Here is a 22760-nt window from a genome sequence, read left to right as displayed (position 1 = left end):
AAAAATTTATATATGCTATGTGTCAACACATTCTTCTTACCTTGTTCGCTTACAGTAACATCTAAAATCACACCAACTAGTCAGACAAAGGTGGTTGCCAACTAAGTTGACCCAGGGTTTCCGAATCATGCACATTCACACGAAAAGGGTAGCAGTGCCCTCTTTTAGGATAATTGTGAAGGTGTATAGAACAAAAAAATTGTCTTAAAATGATTTAAAAAAGAACCTAAATTTCGTACTGATGTTCATCACAGTATTAATGATGTAATGAAGCAACACTGTCTTACAGACCTTCATAACACTAAAATCCCAGGTTTAACCCTGAAGACAAACAAGCGAATATATAATGTGTCATTCCCAAAGGACACTGGTCACTTGGTGCAGTGGGCCACATTACCATTTTGTGATATAATTTATTAAAACTTTAATGGAGCCATGTTTGAGACTCCAGTAAAACTGTCATTTTAGAAGGTTACTACCCCATCAATATCATGTGAAGATGTGTCCTGTTTAAGCCAGATGGCTCCTCTTCTTCTTCTTGACATTTTCTTCCAACTAATAGGATTGAGCATGGATATCGCGTACAATATCTGTATTTATTTTATGGCAAATAATTCTAAAAGGCTGTTCAGAAACTTCAAAAAACAAGAAAATCTGTGTTATTTCCATGCTGTGTAACCTTTCCTACGCCTGCAGAGATACTCTGATTGTTTTGAAGTGTTAATATGGCCGCATTTGAGGGCTGGCAAATATCTTTATCTGATGAGTGGATTGAATCCTTTCCTCTGAAGCCGCTCTACCCCACAGAGATTGATGAAAAACTGTTTATTCAAACTTCAGCGAGCTGCAATTGTTTCATGAAAGGCTTTTTTTTTTTTTTTAATGTTTCATATCTCGTCTCTTCTAAAGCATCTGAGCTTTAATTAATTCTTTATTCACAATATCACTGACAAATGGGGTGAGGAAGAGAAATGTCTCTTCATCCTGATTTGAAATAACAGTTCAAAGTCTGGTCCCAAACTCCCAAGCTTCAATTTCTATGCAAGTCAAAAGCTTTTCTATTATTAAAGATGGAAAATGGCAATGCTTCTTCAAAGCCAGTTTTTAGCATCTATGCACCATCTCCTTTCAAACAGAGCCAGACAAATTAACTTTGGCAAAGAATACATTTGTGGTCTTATTTTGATTTGTGTTTTTATTGCATGTTTTATGTTTGCTATAATGGTAATATGTAAGAGCTATTAGCATGAGAGCAGGCAGATAAATCACATGTTTCTCCCATGCATATTGCAGATATAATTGCCTCTGTGGGAGCTCGATGTGCTTTCTTGGGCCAAGCAGACTTGGGATATGAGCTGCTGTTGCCTCTGCTGGCAGCTGCTGAGGATAATATATTCCTGTAGAGCACAATCATTTTAATAGCTCATCCATTTGTTGAGGAGACAATTGATTTTCTCTGTTTCCATACACGTTAGTCACATTTGATTTCTCTCGTCCCATTTGCATTTGTCACATTTTAAGAGCGTGGCGCCTGTGCTCAGGCGCCATGATAGGAAATCTTTATTCAGGTGCCAGGGCTAGTGTTAAGGTGGAATGCAAGTGATGATAGAGGCTGCCAATAACGACGACTCCACTCATCACTGGCACTTTTACGCACATCAAGTAAGGACGGAGAAATTAGCAAAGCAGATCAGAGAGACAGCAGAGAGTTAAATCACTGATACAAGGACAGTGAATTCTGTGGCAACGTTGGAAAGATGATTTGAAACATTTTCAAATATTTCTAGTCTGATAAACCTAATTCAGTGCTAAATAAACTAATATCATAATATTCTATTATTTTCTAAAAAGAACTTACAGAACTGTGGAAACGTCTGGAGCCAGCCCTCATTTATTATGCTCCTGAGGATCGAACACTAACTCTAAAGGTCTTTCAACATTTTACTTTAGCCATTGGCTGCTTTTTCATTTTCAATCCAGTCCTTGTATCTGACAGTTTACAGAGTAATGTCTTTTAAGCCACTTGATACGGACCTATGAATCTGTCAAACTACCACTGATATGTGACTCTTTGTTGCTTCACAGACCTGTCTGTTGGAAATGAGCAGCAGAGATGGAGCATTTCCAGTACTTGACCAGACCACCTGAAACACATCAGCCCAATAAGCGACAGTTCAAAACATCCAGCGTTGCCATTCAGACCTCACAAGATTATTCAGCTTACTCAGGGTGGTAAACAGGCTGCGTTTTCCTCATGTAATTCTCCTTCATTTGCTAACTGCTTAATCGTGGTCCCCAGAGTTTTCTCTTTCTTTTCACACTAACCTTACTACCTTGGTCATTTTCAACCACCTTTGAGTTTGTATCCCATTTTGACCTCAGAACTTCCAGGCCATACTCACCATAGCTGTTCCTCTGTACCATACCAGCCACTTGGTTATGGCGTTCAACGTATACCATGTCTACAAGAATCTTGCACCCTTCTGTTATGTGCTAGCTTATCATAACATGTCCTTGTGTGGTAGACTCTAGCCTCTGTTGCTCCTGTGCTTAGAGCTTGTTCCTGTTCTGCCATGATTAGTGCATCTGTGCTGTCTTTCACCCCAGCTTTGTCCAGCCATTAGATCAAACACAAATTCCTTTGGCTTGACAAGGATTTTTGTTTTTGGTCAATTATTTATTTTGTGTAAAAATGTTTCTTGGCAATTAAAGTTATACCACTGGAAAAGAGTCCTGTAAAAGACAACATTTAATGTTTAAAATGTAATTCTTGGCTAAATTGTTTAAGCATAGAGGCTGACCTTCAAAAATGTTTTATATTTTTATTGTTCTGAAAGTTGTATTATTATTACATTAAAAAAAAGTTTGGAGATGACAGACAGAAACCAACTAACTAAATATAAATACATAACATAATAATTGTTTCTGTGGCTTAATAAGTATAGATGTATAGTGCCAAATGATGGTACAACATGTATATGGTGGCTTTTTTACTGTCAACAGCAACACAAGATGGTCTGAATGTGTGACTGTGCCATTGAGGATGGCGAGGCAACTACGAGTCTAACACATCAGTGATGGATGAAGGCACAGTTCCGAGAGAAGCTGTCTTTGAATACAGCAGCAGTTAGAGGACCGCTTCTCACTGAATGTAAAATAGGTCCAGTGGTGCTGCGCTCAGCTACACTGCTGAATAGTAATGCACACACGCGGACAGCGCATACACTGTACAATTAACCTTTCACATCCCTGAACAAAATATTACATTTTGCTCTTTGAGTCCTGGTAATAAGGGCTGTCAAGAGATTAGAAAGAGGGAAATTGAGAAAAAGAGGGGAAAACAGTTCAGTTTTAACCACTCACAGCCATCATGATCCTGGTTCGTACAAATCTAATAATGTATTGGGATTGGGACCTTTCCTAATTAATTAATTTAACCCCACCCTTTGACTTTCACAAATCTAATTTGCATTATGGTAATAGAATTCAGTCAATTCAGTGTTGCCACAAAACAGATGTATCTCCATCAGGATTTCATAACAATAAGTTAAAACAAACTAAAGAAACACATCAAATAAACTGTGAAAGTAAAAAACTTGGACAGTTTGTAGTGCTCATTTACAAAAAAAAAAGATAACTAAATACATTTCCCACTCTGTGGGTGGTCTTTATCCTTCAGGCCTGGGTCCTCTATCAGAGACTTCAAGCTCAAGGGATTTGCACAGTGTCTTTGCTGTTTCTAGGACTATATATATATATATATATATATATATATATATATGACTGCTATCAGCTGAAAAACTGATGCACAAATTGCTGTCTATACAAGTAAAACCAAAAACGAAACAAAAGAAAGCTACTGACAGACATCCATGGGACCTCAATTCCAAAAGGATAAAAAGACTTTTATTTGGTGGCAGGAAATTGAATGTTTAGTTTATCTAACAAGTTGTGGATTCTAATTTGAAAGATGTGGGGCTATAGAAGCCATTTTCTTGTTGAAGCAAACAAATTCTTATCATTTGTCTTATTCTTTAGGTGTAAACAATTTTTTTAGATATGCCTGTTTTGCCAACCTGATTCATTGTTCTTGTTTATTAAGAGGAAAAAGAAGAAAAAAAACAGTGAGAGGTGAATGCCAAACTTTAAAGGGATGATCTTATCCTACCACTTTGCATTTTGATGGTAGGAAATGTCCACATTACATTTTTTAGAAGCCGAAAGTAGGATAAAAATAGCTGCTTATAATATGCACACTGAAACAACTTCACAGGACAATTGCAAGAATTAAAAGTAAATCTCATTGTTACAATTGCCACCAAATTCCATGAAAAATATTGGTGACTTTGAGTTACAGTGATAGTGGATGGGGTTGCAACATCTATTAAAATATATTTGAATATGACAGCCATTTCTTTGTAACTCTAACTTTCTCTGTCATTGCTCCTATCAAATTTAAAAATAGCCTAACTCACGGCACACCTGTATGCAATCTGTTTTTCATGACAGTCATTTTGTAATGCAGTGATAGTAAAATAGTGATTCTGTTTGCAGCATATCGCCATAGTAATTTTGGTGCATGGGATGTACAAAAGTAGAAGACGAAGTTATTAAAGTAGCTTATGTCTTTGTTGAATCCAGCAACTGATAGGCCAGAGGTGGCAAATGAGCAATCAGCAGAATCTCTTCTTGTGATTGTGTGACAGTGATGGGAATGATGATTTTTTTTTTCCTTACACAGTTTGCACAGTTCTATGCATATTTGTATTCAGGTCAAATGAACTGATTACAGTTCAATCCAATGAAGTGCAATGTAATACAATACAAGTAGTATAAATTTTATTCAATTCTATTCATATAACATCAGTTTACAACAGCAGTCCAGGTTCACAGTCTCGTAAGGTTAAGCCCTAACAATATTTGAGAGTGGGGACACCAATAAAATACGCAAAAAAGACATTTAGCCACAAAATACAAAATAAGACAAAATCTTTTTTTTCTAGCTGAGTGTGTGTGTGTGTGTGTGTTTATCAAGGAGTGTACTTGATAATCAGAATGAAAAGCCACTATAATGTCCCCTAGGACCCAGAGGCACACAGAGAAAGACCCAGGAGATCCTTAATGTTCCGCAGACCCATAAGAATACTGAAGACCCGAAGACACACATCCCGACGATAACTGCATGCCCAGCCTAGCGGAAGAAGGAGGGATGCCCCAGATGCAGTCCTTGCGGCCAAAGGGTAAGAGCCCAAGAGCACGAGACGCAACAGGCAGCCTGCCCCACCAAGGGGTTTGGGCACCAAGGCCCCAGGAGCCGAAGAACCTCCATCCTCCACAACCATGTCCCACAGGGACCAAGGCTCAGCAAGCCCGACACTCAGGCTAAGCCATACATATACACACGCCCACATATACACAAATACACACACACACACACACACACACATACACACACACACAAAAGCCATTCACTCACACATACCCATACAACAATGACACAAAGAGTCTAATAGGGCCGAACATTAGCCCACGTGACTCTGCATTTTTGCATTTTGAACGTTTTTCTGATTTCTTCCAGATTTTTGTCAACTTTTACAAACAAATTGAGCAGGTTCATGTTGCTAGACAGCATAGAGACACACTTACGGACAGTACAATCTCAAATTCATCAAGAAAGCCAAATCCCAATCATTACACTATTTGTCATTGTATCAGCAGATACTGTTAGTACACTTGAGTCCAATAACTTACCAATAGCTTCTGTTAATGTCTATAAACTGATGTTTTTACAGTGTACATGTCATGTCTGAACACATGCATATGCTGTTTTCAAATACTGTGAGTTGTTCTTTCTGTACAATGTTGCCCAGTTTAAGCAAAAACTATTTTGGAATCTACTTAAGAATAATAGCACCAACTGAAAGGAGGACAGTTTTTTCCTCAGACAGTGCTTTAGTTCTGTATAAACAAAATCAATCTCTCCTCCTCCCTCACTTTCTTTCGCTTCATTTACCAGGTCATGGTGGATCTCTAGCTGTGTGTTAATTGGCCCAGCTCGATGTGTTGGCATTGATTATTAACCCTTCAGAAGATCCCAGTGGGATGGCTTTGAATGCCGAATACAATCACACTCTTAATACCTTGCTCACTCTACCATGTTCTTCTTGCTCATTAGCTTCTTCATCTCTGCTTCATATGCTTCCTTTTTTCCATTCCAATAGTCTTTGCTCATTTTATTTTTTCTCTATACTTCTACGACTGTGATTTCCCTGCTCCTTTCGTGTCAGTTCACATGCGTTCTCTCAAGTGTTGTCGTTCATTAATTCCCAACTCTCAGTCCCTTTTATGCATTACTTACTGGCTGGTGATTGACCCTGAGCAGCTCAGGAGATACATGTGTTATTAAGAAAATATTATGTACGCTGGTGTGAAAAAGCCTGTGCCCCCTTCCTGATTTCCTCTTTTTTTTTTTTGTATGTTTGTCACACTTAATGTTTTGAATCATTAAACAAATTTAAATGTTAGACAAAGATAATACAACTAAACACAAAATACAGTTTCTAAATCAAGGTGTTTATTAATAGGGGTAGAAAAATCTCAACTTACATGGCCCTATGTGAGAAAGTGATTGCCCTCTAAACCTAATAACTGGTTCTTCCCAGCAATCAAGTGTTTGCGACAACTAGCAATGAGTCTTTTACAGTGCTGTGGAGGAATTGTGGCTCATCCCATGTGGAATTGTTGTAATTCAACCTCACTGGAGAGTTTTTAAGCATGAACTGCCTTTTTAAGGTCATGCCACAGCATCTCAATGGGATTCAAGTCAGGACACTGACTAGGCCACTCCAAAGTCGTCACTTTGTTTTTCTTAACCCACTAAGAGGTGAGCTTTGGACCATTGTCCTGCCATAGAACCCAAATGCATTTCAGTTTGAAGTCACAAACAGATGGCCGGACATTCACTACTGTATACAGACGGAAGAAAAAAACAAGTATTCTTGCACAAAAGGTTTTGCAAAGGCCAGAGGTGAGACCTGTTCTATGAAACAACTTTTTCTCCACAACTTTAATTAACTACCTCAAACAATCAGAAAGGCAATAACTGAAGAATCTGAATAATTAAAAACCAAGACTAGTACTAGCACTAGAGTGCCATATTTTACAAAGCATGAGCAACCTTAGAAAATAGAAAAAATACAAAGAAGTTAAAAACATAATAGCGGATTAAAGTAACACAATTGCCTCCCTGCTGGTAACTGATGCCCTCAGGGGTTGGTGCATTGGTGGTTCTTGGTGTCCGGGGCTGGGCGCTCAGGTATGCACCGGCTCACTCCCGGTGGCTACTTGGCGGGGCCTGGTGCCTGTCGCTCGGTCAGGCCTCTTCCGGGGCAAAGGGGGCCCTTGGGCCTCCGGCCTCAGGGCCTGCAACTCGGTTCACTCTGGCACAGCTGGCTGCCGGCAGAGCCGGCGGGCACGCCGGTGCAGCCCCCTCTGGCTTCTGCTCCGTGGCTACTGGGTGACCCCCTCGTCTGGGGATCTCCTCAGCCCTTCCCAGGAAGGTGGCACGGATGCCCCTCCGGTGGTACTCCTTGGGCTCTCGCACTCTGGGGCCTCTGGATGTCTGGAGCCTGGATCTCCTCCATGCCTGCTTCATGCCCTGGGGGACGGGGCTATGGGCCTCCACACCCTCTAGCAGACCATTACATGGGGAAACCTTTTTGTATACAAGCTGTTGATCCACACAGGTGTGCACACGGGTGTTCACTGCTCGTAGACATAAACTACACCTTTCTTAGCTGCTACTTCAAAGCACATTGTGCGCTGTCTGTCCTGCGTGCTGCACAACAACTTTTAATATTTAGTATTTACTGCTGTTCACACTTAGCTAGATTAACGTGATGGTGTTGTGTTTAGTATGTTGCTTTGTTTTTGTTTGGTTTTTTTTGCTTGTCTTCTTCTTTTTTTCTCTCAACAGGTGATCCAGGATTTTTTTTTTCTTCTTTCTCTTTGTCTTTATAAGTGCCCTTTCTCACTGTCCCTTTTCCCTTCTGTTTTTCTTTTCCTTCCTCTCTTTCTTTCTCCCTTTCCTATCCCCCAGTCATGTCTGTCCCATCTGTAACAACTGAAAATAAAATAAATAATAACAACAAAGTTTGATCAAATGCCATGATGATCCATTTGGCAGAATAAATCCATTTGGTATCGTTGTTGGTCTTCAGACAACAATTCTGACGGCTAAAGAACCAAATGGGACAGACAAAAAAAAAAAAAAAAAGTAACACAATTGTGGATCGGTGTCATTCTCCTATCATTAGGGTATGGATAGATTACAACAGATACAATTAAAATAATGTGTTACTTCTATGTATTCTTTTAATGTCAAAAACAAAATCTGTTTAATTGCAAATTTTATGTAAACTCAACAAGTACAACAACTTTAGTTCAGGCTCTCAGGTTTGCAATTACTTGGCTGGAAATCACTTGCAGTCATTACGGAGTAGTTTCCTCCACTGGCAATCTATATCCCTCATTTGTGCTCATCAAGTCATAGGGATTAGATTCTCTCCAAACAAGCACTTACCCACTAAGGTCCAAGGGACTGTGTCAGGAAAGAGACATTATTTTTCAACATAATTAATTGGTCAGGAAGTGATGTTTTTATACCTGCTACTTATCTTCAACATAATCTTCTGCAGTGCAGGTTAGACTTGCAGCATAAGCTACCATGATTAGAGAAACACCACATGATGCTGACTAACCAAAGTTTAACCCTAAACAAGCCACAAAGAACTGGCCGGCAATTCCTTGGCAACCACTGGTCACAAGGGATAAACGTGTATTCCCTAACCAGCTGGCAAGTTGTTGCAGGAGGTTTCTGGCAGTCACAAGGTGAAAATGCTAATAAGTTATACGATGCAGTACCAACCACCTTAAAGGAAGATAGAGACTTATTTCTAAACACTTGCCAACTACTCACCAGGCAGTAGTGAAATGGTGCAACACTGGTTGTAGTGATGAGGCTAAACTTTGTCTCCATTTCCAGTTTGCAAAGTTTAATAATTTTTTAAATTTACGTTTCACTGACACTAAGCGAGCAGTTGGAGAGTGGTTAAAGATAAGTTGGCATCTTCCATGCAGACGGGTCCACTAGAATTCTGCTAGTGACCAAAGCAAGTTGGCTGGCCTAACCCAGAATCCTGGCTTAAAGTACAGACCTGTATATTTGATTATATAACTCGACCTGCATTTTGGGTATTTATTTGTATTTTTATCTTAATCAATGTTGTTTGCACGGACTACAAATAAAATTAACTTGTAGATAAATCTAATATAAGACTTTTTTATGTAATGTTTATGGTAATATTTCATGAATTATCCCAGGGAAATGAAGAATAACATAGCTTCTGAATGTCTATAACAGGTTATGTATATTTAGTGTAACACACACACACATTTTTTTTTTAATTAATTAATTAATTAATTTTTTTACTACTTTTAATAACACTGTGAATTCACAACACATAGAAAGTGAAAAATGACAGGCTTCAGTTCACTTCCAGTTCTTAGTACAACAGCAAATTGCTAAATTCTTATCTCCCTTCACTATTCACAAATATTAAAAAAGGAGAAAAAGAAATAGCAGTAATAAAATAAAACTATTTAGTGACACATTACTAGGGAATGTGTTACTGACAAACACTGCAGGGGTTGCTGCAGCATCATATTATTAATGCACGATAGTAAAAATGAATCTAACTTAATATCTCACCATTTTAAAATAAACAAAAAGCAGATGGGGCGTTCATGGTCATTACACTTATTAATGTGGGCTAGATGGTCAGTGACCTGCTAAAACACTATTATTGTGTTTACAGATGTGTATTTGGATGCTCTGGGATTCTGGGCAGAAAACAAAGCACATCAATGCTGTGTAACCTTCTGACTTGCACCGTAAGATAGTGGATGATTTGGGTCACCTAATTTTCTTTAAATACTGCACCACCAGCTGTCATTTTTGTGAAGAATTCCTTTTAAGTATTTGCTGATGTTGCTGTAGCTCTTCTTAGATCAGGTTAGCTTACTCATTCCTACTGCATTAATTAAAAAAAAAAGAAAGACATTTTTATTTAACTTATTGAGTAACACTAAGGATTTACAAATAATTTTGCTCATTTCGAAATTATTAATTGCCTTTGCCAACATTTTGGATACTTATATTTTGACATCTTTCATGCATTTGCTGACTAGAGCTGGGTGTGTAATTAGCTGTTGCTATGGCAAATTAAATGTTTCTACAAAACATCAGAGGTGTAGGTAAAATGAAGGTCATATTTGTGATATACTTTTATGTATTTGATCTGAGATAAAACTAAGAGGAAAAAAATGGGGTGAAGATTTTTGTAAAGTTAAAAAAGAAATTTTCCAAAATAGGATGGCAAGTATTATCATATCATCATCAGAGGCTGGCTGTAAACAGAAGCATAGCTGATTTTAGTGGTCTTTAGTAGCATAACAGACGTGTATTTGAATTAAAATGTCATCAGAATTAAGAACAAGTGTCTATGGACAATATCAGCCAGGTGCAACGAAAGAGCAGCTGACACACCAGCTGATTCAGTGACATTTAAACTGCTCACAACTTCTCTAAAGTCAGCCACATTAATAGTTTATCTACCCTATGTGTCTGGATGCTTTATGTCAGCTTGTGATTGGCTGCAGAAGAAGGGGAAGCTGCTCAGTACCTAAACAACATGCTTAGAATCTCATGATATTCCTTAAATTATTATGGTAAAATTTTGCTAATTGTGCACATTTGAATGATTAAACCAATGATCCAACATATTTTGCAACCACACTGGCGCTGTTTGTTAGTGCTTTGAATTCAGCCACATGCGGCTACAAGCCAGTGTAGTCCTAGTGGCTGTCCCAACCCCTAATACATGGTAAGGATTGCATCAGGAAGGGCATAAAGTCTTGGCCAAATCAAACATGTGAATCATAAAGAATGAGCTTTCCACAACGAATCAGTCAGAGCTCGGGTTAACAATGGCCGCCTCTGGTGCTGTTAGCCAGCAGGGTGGTGGTGGAAACTGTGCTAATATCAGCCAAAGACAAAAGTACACACTGTAGCAAGGCAAGGATACCAAACTCAAGCTCTGTAGCATTAGCTTGCTAAAATATCAGAGAGGTCAGATAACTATTTTAAACTAATAAACCAACCACTCATTGTGTTGAGAGGAGTGGGCTTGCTAGCAAAGCTAATGACTGACGTTATGTTAACGGCTTTACCTTTTCAGCTGCCTGTACGCATTTAGTACATATTCTTCTTTGAATTTAGACGGATGTATCTTTTCAAGAGTCCCCTTCACTCACACAGACTTGCTTTTCTTTCTCTCAGCAGATTCATTATATGACTTGTTAGTGTGAAAACGTGAGTTTGCACCATAAGTGTGCATGCTGTATAGCAGCTTGCAAGTATTCCCACAAAAATTATAGTGCTTTCAAATAACTTGTTTACTGTAACGATCAGCTTTCATCTTCAGTGTCACTGTGAGACTTTGTAGGGACCCTTAATAAACAATTTATTGTTTGTATTCAATTCAAGAGAAGTTTCTTCAAATTCTAGCAAAAGGTAATAAGGGGAAGAACACTTTGAACAGGCAGCTGATGGTCATCTTCCCTGAAATTATGTGAACCTGCTCTCACCTGTGAAGACAACGGGATGCCAGTTTTAGAGCAGCCAGAGTAGCAGTCCCACTAAAGGACTGGCAATGTTTGTTCTGTTCCTCCTCCTTACTCCTTACTTTTCTCTCAAGGCCAAGGTAAGCCAGGGTAAGTAACCAGACACATGAGTACAATAACCTTAGTTTTTGTCTGAATTTAGAAGCGGCAAATGAAAGGTCATGCAGGCCTTTAAGTGTTTAAGACATGCCAGTATTTTAACTGTGATATGGTCCAATCTCTGTAGTAAAATATTGTGGTCGCCATGCTATGCTGCACTGAGGTCTAGCAGGACGAGCACTGAGAGGAATTCACTGTCAAAGGCCATAAGAAGATCATTTGTAAGCTTCCTTAGAAACCTGCTGTATCTGTGTTATGATGCACTCGAAATCCTGCTGAAACTATTCAAATAAACAATTTCTTTGCAAATTATAAGTTAACTTTTTAACAACTCCTCTCCAGCAATTTCTGAAATAGAAGGAAAGTCAGTAATAATTGGTCTATAATTAGCTAAGACAGCTGGTTCAAGTAAAGGCTTTTTAAGTACTAGTTTAGCACCGCCTTAAAAGCCTGTGGTACATAGCCTGTTAATGAAGACAGATTAATCATGTTTAAAATTGAAGCATTCATTCAAAGTAAAAGGTCTTTGAACAGTCTTGCAGGAATGAGGTCTAAAAGACACATTCATGATTTAGAGGATAGAGAAAGAGTAAGTAAATATCAGCAGTTATTAAAGTCTCTATACTTAATGAGATATCTGTTGGGACAACTATGAATAATTTGTTTTTTTCTAATGGTTAAATTAAAACTTTTTATTTGTGAAGCAATTCATAAAGTCATTGCTAGTTAAAGTATAGGGAATAATTGGCTCAACAGAGCTCTGAATTACTTGCTTGCGAGAGTGTTGAAAAGAAACCTGGGGTTGTTGCTGGGCCAAAATCCTTCTACAACAATGTGAGAGACTGATAACGTCATATGCGAAATGATTACTTTAAAGGCGGTTCTACAAGCTACAGGGTCATGAAGTGTACCTAGATTTTCACAGAAGTGCAAAGAGTTCTGTGAAAATCTTCCTTCTCACAACACTGTTTGGGGCAATTTTTAAATAATGGGTCAGTCTGACATTTCTAATGCACTGAGTCTTTAGTCGTTGTTCAGCTGTTTTTAATAAATCATTGATTAGATGTGTCAATACCCGATGTTTTCAGAGTCAACATTCAAAGATTCTCATTTGAGCTCAATCTATTATTTTCCTTATAAATCAGAGACTTGGTTTTCCCCAGATATCGCTGTGCAGTGAACCTCTATCTTTAGCACCAGCAGACATGGACATGAGTGTGTAAGCCTAAGATAAGGCAGAAAGGGACCATCAGAAAGAGGATCAACTTTTTTCAGTTTACATCATTCTTACTTGATCCTTCATTGGCTTTATCCTGCTCTCTGAATCCCTCTATCTACCTGCTAGTATGTGTGTGTATGTGCGAGTGTGTGCGGCTCGGTATCATGGGCTTTAAAAGCTTCATGAAATTTGTAATCCTCCCTCTGCACCGTTATTGATCCTTGCGTAAAGGTTTATCTAGTTCTTTTCATTCCTCACTCATGCAGTCAACACTGTGTTTCGTACACATGCGAAGCATCGTGATGTTAAAATGCAGTGTGAATGCATTGTGCTCAGAAGGAAGTAGTATCTTCCTAGACCAAGAGGAAAAATACCATACACATGTGATCACGTTGGAATACGCAAACCCTCGGGCTAATCACATCAACCAAAGCTGCTGGCAGCATCATTTCAGAGAGATAATCAAGAAATGTTGATAAATACTATTTGCCTTAATACTAAGTGTTAAATACTCTTAAATACTGAACAGTAACTGCCTAAATACTATCTGCTGTCGCTGGAAATGTTAGTTTGGCATTATTGCTGCAAAAGCAATGAAATGAAAACTGCTCACTTCCTACCACTGCTGGGAATGTTTAATGTTGTCTTGGTAAATCCTTTCCTTTTAGAAAATCATGAAAAACCAAATGTAACAAGATGTTTTATCATTTTTGGTACCTTTTAATGGCACAATAGCAAAATTTTAACAATGGACACATTTAAGTTAAATTGATTAATTATTAAATATATGGTTTTATTTTTTATTTAACTGTCAGTAGAGGGTAGGAAGAAACATGTAAACTGTAGAGAACTAAACAAAACCCAGAAAAATAAACAAGTAGATCTTCAAAAAAAGATCTTCCTCATTAACCACTATTTTCCTTTTTACCTTTTTTCTTTTATTATTATGATTTTTTTTGCTTAAGTTTTTGAAATGAAAACAATGTATTTTACGTTTTTTCATCTTTTTTTCATATTTTCAGGGGAAATCAGGCTCAACATTCTGCTTATTAACTGTGGTTTTCTGTTTGCTGCACAGAAATTTACACATTTTTCAAGAAAACCTCCGTTGCCGTGTAAAAAAAAATAGACTGCACTTTGTTGCAAAAAAATGAAACTCATACATCCTTTCACATCCTTTCACTTTGGCTTACATGCATACATTTCAGCAATTTAAAAACTAAACAGAAAAAGAGCATCCTTTATTGTAAAACGCATCTCAGAATCTATTGTGTTATAATTATGGTTGTGTCTGCTTATATTCGCTGCTACAACTGTTCATTAACAGACTCACTGACAGGGACAGAGAGGAGAAGCTGACACAATTAAACAAGAGGCACATGTAAGGATGTGCTACTGTGTGATTTTAGCCCCAAGGAGTGCGTTTTCCATGTAACATGCATGCTCACAGCCTATGTAACTTCTAACCTTCCAGTGTGCTACCCGCTGACACACTATTGTTCGCTGCTCACCTGTCTCTGTTTGAAGTCAGAGCATTACCCCTGGGTTATGAGAAACATTAGACTTTATGATGAAAAAAATAACACGCGTACATGTACATACTGATATGCAAATGCTTTTTGAAGGAATTCCAGCTGCGGGCATTGGAAAGACTGATAGCAATGCAGCTCTTTAATCTTTTGAACCTAAGCTGTTTAATTTTTTTTTGTGTTTGTTTGTTTTATTTTTTTAATATTCACATCCCAGATGCTCCAGCAATCAGTTATTAGCTCATATGCAACTAACCTGCTATATATGTGACATATGTGACAGAGCTTTGGGAATCAAATAGGATTAGGAAATGTCAAAAGTGCCGGCATCAGAAAGATCATAAACCGGCATGGCAAAAGGAAAGCAGTAGGAGTTACAATGCTACTGAGTAAAACGGCACACTACAACTCAACTTCAGCAACCGGAATGAAAAGAAAAAGGAAATGAGTTGAGAGATAAAACTACCATAACAAGATCAATAATTGCAACTACATGCTCAGCTCTAAGTATGGATTGCTATAGGATAAGAGGTCATGATGCACAAGTCTCATTATATCACAGTAATGACAGCGGCTGACACTGAAAACAGACTGATAGATGGTGAGACAACCTCTGACAGTACAAACCTACATCATCATTATCATTAACCTTCCCCAGACAGCTTACTTTCAGCTGTCTCACACATTTTCTCTTATCACACTGTCGGTTGAAAAGAGAGCGAGACAGCTATTTCATTGCTTTGGTCCTCACTGAAATATCAAGGGGATGATGAACTGCAGCAGCTCTGGCGATCAGCAAGTCCTATGCCAATCAGCTTCAGCAGCAAATTCAACATCAGCAAATACTCGAGTGCCTAAGGTTTTTGATAACCACATTAAACATGGGTTATCAAAAACGAGTAAGCATGTTGGTATGCTTCCATTAGCATTTAAGATAGCATTTGGTTTCTAAAGGTATAGTTTCTTGTCTCTTTTCACAAGGAGAAGCTCACAGATCAGATGCATTCTCGTAAAGCCACTAATGCCACTAGAATCTGCAACATCCATAAGTTGTCCTTTTTGTATTGATGCCTTAGCACAGTGGCTGTGACAAATATTAGATGCCAGAAGAAAGTGGTCCTCATTTAAAGAACAGCAGAGTCAATACTGAGACAAGAAAGAGAAAGAGAGAAAGTCACAATGCTTCTACTTCATGTCTGCTTTGTTTTGACTCGCTGACAAGTTTTCTGTGGACTTGTGTTTTACTTTTGCTTTCATTTGCTGGTTTAGTTTGAAAACCAATAGTTATATGGTAACAAAAATTAGGGTCTGGATGACAGGAGACCTCACTGGACCAAGTGCGTTTAATTGAGAAACCAAAGGTTCCTTTACAACAATGCTTGTGTCATGAGTTGGAAGTGAGAGACAACTCTCATTATCTCCAAAAAGTTCTGCAACACAGCACCAACACCTTGCATGTGCTTGTGAGATGCAAGCGGATTTGACAAAATTGCTGTTTTTCGTGCCTTTTTAGTGAGACTGGCCGCCTTTTTTTCTAAGAGTGAACAGACTTCCACATGTGTTGATGGTCAGATTACACATTCGTGATGATGAATCAACTAGTTAGTCAATTTCAGCTTCCCATCATCTGCTGAACTTGGCTATCTTTAGCTGTCGTTGCAAACTTTCAAAGGTGCCTTAAACATTGAGGAACTCTCCCACACAAGGACCTTGCTGAGATACATTTACACATTTACATATGCGTAGCAATCGTTGGTGATTGCTACAGACTTTAAGGGGATAAAATTGTTATGCTGTGCTTTAGTGTTCAGCTTCATTAAGCTGTCTGCTCATTTGCACACCGAATGCCAGTTTGAGAGTGGTTCAAGTGGAATAGTCACACATATTTGCCATTACCTTGTCACCCATCTATGAGAAGATTAACTGTACCAAAGTGCCATCGCTCCATCTGTGTGACTCTCCTACATATCCAACATGGCTGATATTTGTAATGAATTACTAAAAGTATATGCAATATGTATTGGATACCAAGTTTTATCAATACTGTGTTAAATTCAGCATGTCACTAGAATAGCAAAAACAAAAAAAAAATCCCAGCTTAGCTCAGCAAGCAGTTTCTGGGTACAGTTTCTGACAAATCATTACTTAGGGATGTTTAGACTAATGCTTCTTCTCCACTGACGTCTTTAAATTTAAAGAAATCTTGACAGATGTCAGGATTCCAATAACAGCAACAATATAACTACCTCAAACTTTTTTCCACTTGCTTTTTAATACTGCTGCATGACACTAATGTTTTATTCTGGAGTCATAACCCAAGAGCTTCAGGGAGAGCTCTAGATGGATGGGTGGAGCGTTTCAGTGGTTTGGGAGGATGATTTTGGAGCTGCTGCAGCATGGCTGCTTGTTGAAATCAGTGTGTGTGTGTGTTGTGTGTGTGTGTGTGTGTGTGTGTGTGTGGCTCTGGGTGAAGAGCAGTAGATGAGGCGGCTGGCAAAGATTCATGGTGGAAGGATGACTGTGTGTTTACTGCTGGGTCTCCTAGGGCAACATACACTGGGCTGGAGAGGCATGGCTATCAGTCAGTGTGACATACTCACATTTGTGTAACCCAGAAAATAAACACAGGCTCATCCACATGCACAAAGAATTGTTTTAAAAACTGTATTCACATATTCTGTATTGGAACATCTGCAAACACCAGATGTTTTATTTTATTTTATTTATTATTATTTGCGAGCAAAAGGCACCAAAGTTCTGGGAAATTAACCTATCAATCTACAGTGCAGTGTAGCTGTGTTTTTACTTCTTCTAACCTGTCACCCTGTTCTCTCTGCAGTCTGTTAGCTCACTGTAAGAGTTTGACAAGTGTCATTTAGTAATGATGGCCCTAGGCTCGTCACTGTACCAACAAGCAAAAAAAATGATGACTTCATGTACTGCGGGGAGCAGTTTCTCTTATCACATGATAGCACGAAGCTACTTTGTCACAAAATCCCAAAGCTGTTTTCACATGTGGCGACATCATTACATCACTTGTATATGGATTCACTGTTAGCAAAACATGCATGATCGCATAACTGCGCTTTCAGTGTTGTCTGTAAATGGAGAAGCATGTTGGAAAAAAATAGAAGAATGTTAAAATAAGAATGAAATTTGTTATTGTTTTACTTAGATCTTCATTATTTGTGTCTCTGTGTGGCAGCTGTTTCAGTGTTGCGAGTTTCCTTTTTAGGGAGCAGAAATAAAGAGTGAGAATAAAACTTTGAAAAGAAAAATGGGATGGGGTGGGCTGCCAGGTGGACCAGTCAATGTTTTGACAGTTTACCCACAGCACGGTATAGTCATGGCAGCAGCCTGTCACTCTCAGATACCCTCCTGAGGCTCATTTACGTCTGTGTGTCTCCTGCTTTCTCTGCCTTGGTTTGTGCTCCTCTCTTTTTCTCCATCCTCACACTGGCTTCAATCCCTTCCCTTCTCCCCATATATTCATCCCACAAATTCCTCTGTTCTCTCACTCTTTCTTCCTTTCCTTTCAAGTTTCATGAAGACAGAGCTAGAAAGAAAGTTAGCTCCTGCTATGCTGTTTGTCTCCCTCCACATCCAGACCTCCTTCTGTGCTTTAGAGTTCCTGAAAAGGCTGAGAATAAAGGCTGAAATATCCAGCATACTATCAGATGCTATATTCGGGCTGTGTAATGAGTTACTTGAGAGGGCAAATCTGGTCAATGATTTTTTAATGTTTTTTAGTACTTAAATTCTTTTGGTGAATTGTTTCAGTGTGTGAACTGACACAGTAAAATAGGTCATTTGGCATGCCAGTTGCATTTCACAACTATAATAGTTATAATGTGTTCTTGGCATGGATTCTATATGTGGGGATTTTATCTGAATCATATATAAAATTCATAAAATATCATGGACATTCATATTTTCTTGACTTTGTCTTCAAAAAGCTTAAGATTTTCACCATGTAGAAAGATAATAATGGAATCTATAGGAGAAGCACCATTTCAACATCACGCAAGATGATTTTTGTAAGCTTACCGATATTCTGGCATGCCCAGCACCTCTCTGTTTTGTGAGATATGACCATTTCTTTCTCCAGAATTTTCTTAATTATCAGTAAAAAGAACAAAAATTTTTACATAATACAAATGCAAACTCATCTAGTAAATATGACTTTTCCAATATCTTTTAATGGTCGCCTAGACATGGTTTCCAAAAGTGTTTTGGTTTGATTTTTCCACAATCTAGTCCTCCTGCTGTTAAAAGGTGGTTTTTCCTTCCCACTGTTGCCAAAGAGCTTGCTCAGAGAGGGTGATGTGATTATTAGGGTTTTCTCTGTTTACTTTTTATTATTCTGGGGTCTTTACTTTATAATATAAAGTGCCACATCCGCATTCATGGACCAGTCCCACTTCTTCACTCTTCTCATTGATGATGTCGACTATTTTCTTATTTCTTTTTTTTCTTCAGATGGTTATTACAGTGCCGTCTGCATACCTCAGATTATTAATGAGGTCCCCACCAAGCACAACTCCTGGCATTCCTTGAGTCTCAGGCATGATGTACTTATTGTACAGAGAAATATGTCAGGTGACACCACACCTGCCGTACAGCTCTTCTGATTTTGACAAATTCTAAAGAAAAATTCTCACTTCTGTTTACTGCAGTTTGTTCCCAGTTCAGGTTCTTCTTTTTTATTTCAAAAATGATGTAAAATTACAGTCAAAAGAGGAATACATTAGATTAGTAACATAAAGGTGGACTTTAGATTCAGTGTATATGCTGTAATGTTGTGCTGTGTCTGCATTTTTAGCTCACAACTATACAAATGACTGGTTATTTGATAAGTTGACCAAGAAAGATAAACTGTAATTCAGGAATGCTCAGACGTTTCAGAAACCTAACAAGTCAGTACGGTATAATACAATAAGCCCTGCATTGGGACATATCACTGTTTTAAAAAACTTGCAGACAACTAAGAGTCTTTTCATTTTCATTTTACAAATATTCAGCCACTTGTCCTTGTAGATCACTCTAAGCCCTGAGCTACTTTTCAGCTGTATTATACATAAAGCATGATTAAGATCACCCAGATTGATTTTCAGTAAAGTTCATGTGTGAGTCACACTAGAATGTAAAGCTTAAGATAACTCGTCTGTTGTAGAAGCCATCCTCCTTTTAGCTTTCATTTCTTAATTAACTGCATGATTAGTGATTTGGGGGCTGTTAGTTGATTGGAAGTTGGGTATAATGTATACATATTAACAAACTTTATTATTAACTGTTTTCTCTTTAAGTTTTGATTGCACCACTTAAATAAGGCACATTACAATAAAATACTGGAACGCCTCGTTTTTTCTTTTGTTGGACTGTATAAACTGAACACATGTTTATGTGCATTTCATGAGTGAATGTAAAACGGTAACCATGAGTGCATGGCATTTTAAAATTATTTAGAGATCCTCTCCTCTGAAAATAAAGGTTAAGTCACTACTAAATAAAAAAAAACATGTTAAAAAGGATATTTTGTAAGGATTTACTTTTATTCCACGAGCGCTTTTATAAGCTACATGTACAGCTTTAACAGAAGCCCCTGGGGAAGTTTCACTGTATAAAGCTGCTTGCACCTGCTGCTAACACAGGTATTGATCAGAGGGATACTGCTGTGGCAGACAGCTCTGTGGTAAAGTAATTACCTGTAGGCTTCACACTCCAGGGAGGTGTTTATAAGTCTATGTGAGCATGTGTGTGTGTCTACAAGTAAAGTATGTCAGATGATACACACACACACGCATGCAACTATAATTGAAAGTGGATGGCTTGTCTCAGCACGTTCACCATGACGAACTAAACTACATTAATGTCTCGGTGCCCACCTTATTACAAGCTTTGGTAATTACCCAGCTGGGCAGTCTGAGGGACTCACAAGAGGGAGAGTGGGACAGTAAGTGGATGCATATTGGTTAATAGAATCCTTGATTAATGCCTTTTAGGTATAATCCTAATAACGAGTAAAAAGAACCAAGAAAAGAAACTTTTTTTTCTTAAATGCACACAGGGAAAATTTTACAGCTGTGCACATTACAAAGACTTCACATCATGCTAGTCGATTTACACCTGCAAATTTATTCAGACAATACTGCACGCTTGTCTAAACTTGTACATGAGGAAGCACGTGTTTGCTGCACATATTATAATTATCACCATTAATATTTCTGTTCATTAGGACACACTTAATAATTGTAAAAAGATAAATGTCATAAAATTGGAAGTATAACGGTTACAATTTCACTCCATGGCCGTACCTTTGCTAAAAGCCAAGATGATTTCCCAATGGAGCCAATAAAACTGTGCACATTTACTGTGTAAAGCCAAGTGTTTACCAAATAGTATACAATCTAGTGGAGCCTCATGTGTGAGCATTTGGATGAGTGAATGAGTCTCAGCCATCTTAACAGCCTCTATTCCCACTGGCTCCAGATAAATGAGTTTCCACTGTAATTTGCACTGAGCTGTGCAAAACGACTATACCGACTTTTTTTTATTTATACTCTGCAAGTATGAGGGTAGAAATTACGCAAGGGAAATTCCAAGTGCTTTCTAAAAGAAAAAAAAAGACTAATGACTACAAAACTTTGGAACCTACTTTCCTTTACAACAAAAAAAAAAACAAATACAAAAAAACCTTTATATACATACCCAGCAGCAAAATGTGTACCTGCCCACTAGCAACTAAATATTTAGTTGTAATGTGTCAAACTCATCAGCAGCCATCAAGAAAAAGAGTTTGATGCATGTCTACATCAAAACGACAGGCAGCAGAGACATCTGCTCTGATGGCAAATAATACACAAAAACACACACGCATACTCTCCCCACTGAGTGCCTCTAGCACCAGCCCTCATCAACACTGCTGATTTGTGGTCGTGGCAGCTCTCAGCCATGTTTGACTCTGATTGGCCATGTAACCTTTTAGTTGATGTCTGACTGTCTTGTCACATCTCAGCAACAAACACAACCTACAGCCCATCAACTCGCGCAACATTGACATTTGTCTGTCTTGTCATGTCTCAGTGCGGCAGTGTAAGAAATGATGGATGTTGGGTGTTACATAAGGGGAACAGGGATGGGACATCTTGAGTAAAGCAGCAAGAAGTGTAAAAGCAGCAGAGACTTTTGTCATTCTTGAATGAGACATTCCACAGATAGAGAAGGGAATAGCACTGAAAACAGACCAGACGCACTCCAAACTCCTAAATCTATCCCCAGATGCACACACAAAGCTCGCTTGAAGTGGTGGAGGATATTCTGAGCATGTCTGCATTACAGAACAGCGGGAGCTCATCGTAGCAGCATTTTTATCAACACAAAGTTAAAGTAATAGTGACATTAGAAAGCCTCTCTATCGCTATTTTATTTTATCATTTTATTTTTTTCTCTCTCTTTCAAACACACTCTTTCTGATGATCATTGTGTGGAAACTATTCTGTAAATGCAGTTCAGGTTATCAGCTAATATAAAATAAAGGAATCGATAGGAGTTAGTGGCTGATATGCTCCCATAGTATAGATTTTTACAGTGGACTAAGGCATCTTTGCTGACTTATTGTAAGTCATTTGCAGGATGATCAAAGGAAACTAGCTTGTAAACCGATGCCGTGCTGTATATTCTGATATGCAGGCGGTGACCTGGCATCTTTATAATACATCGACTATGATAACACTTTTTTATTCACATTTTTTTTATTGTTAACAAGTCCGATGAATGGCTAACAAATGTGATAGCTGTTGGCTCAGTATTTTAAACACTTGTATTTTAAACACACTTGCCTTTGGCACTCAGCTCTAGGCTGGTTTGCTCCTGCTGTGGCTATAATTCCTCTAAAACAACAAAACATATTTAGTTTCATTTAAAAAAAAAAAGCTTAGTTATTTTAGTAAAACAGGTGGACATAGTGATTTTACTGGTAAAACAAGTGGAAATACCAAATTTATTGAGATTTTAAGCCGTAAAATATTGAGTATTTTAAAACTAAGTGAGTATTATTGGGAGCTGGATGCAGTATGGTGGGAGTGAGTCAAAACAAACTGCACTGTGCTGTCACGTTGAAGGGTCATGCATGGTTGTGTTGGTCTCTGTTCAGCTTTGCAGAGCGTTTACAG

The 22760-nt window shown here is 38.2% G+C and overlaps 1 protein-coding gene across 1 annotated transcript in view; it reads right to left on the bottom strand.

The window, feature by feature from the left end:
* The window catches only part of LOC120436365 (inactive N-acetylated-alpha-linked acidic dipeptidase-like protein 2), a 483232-nt gene that overhangs the window by 246891 nt on the left and 213581 nt on the right, over positions 1 to 22760 (bottom strand). The gene's annotated exons all lie outside the window — the stretch shown is intronic.

Source organism: Oreochromis aureus, linkage group 23 (assembly GCF_013358895.1).
Source record: "Oreochromis aureus strain Israel breed Guangdong linkage group 23, ZZ_aureus, whole genome shotgun sequence".
NCBI lineage: Eukaryota > Metazoa > Chordata > Actinopteri > Cichliformes > Cichlidae > Oreochromis > Oreochromis aureus.
Note: the sequence above shows the minus strand (reverse complement) of the source record. Positions and strands in the feature narration are given on the sequence as shown.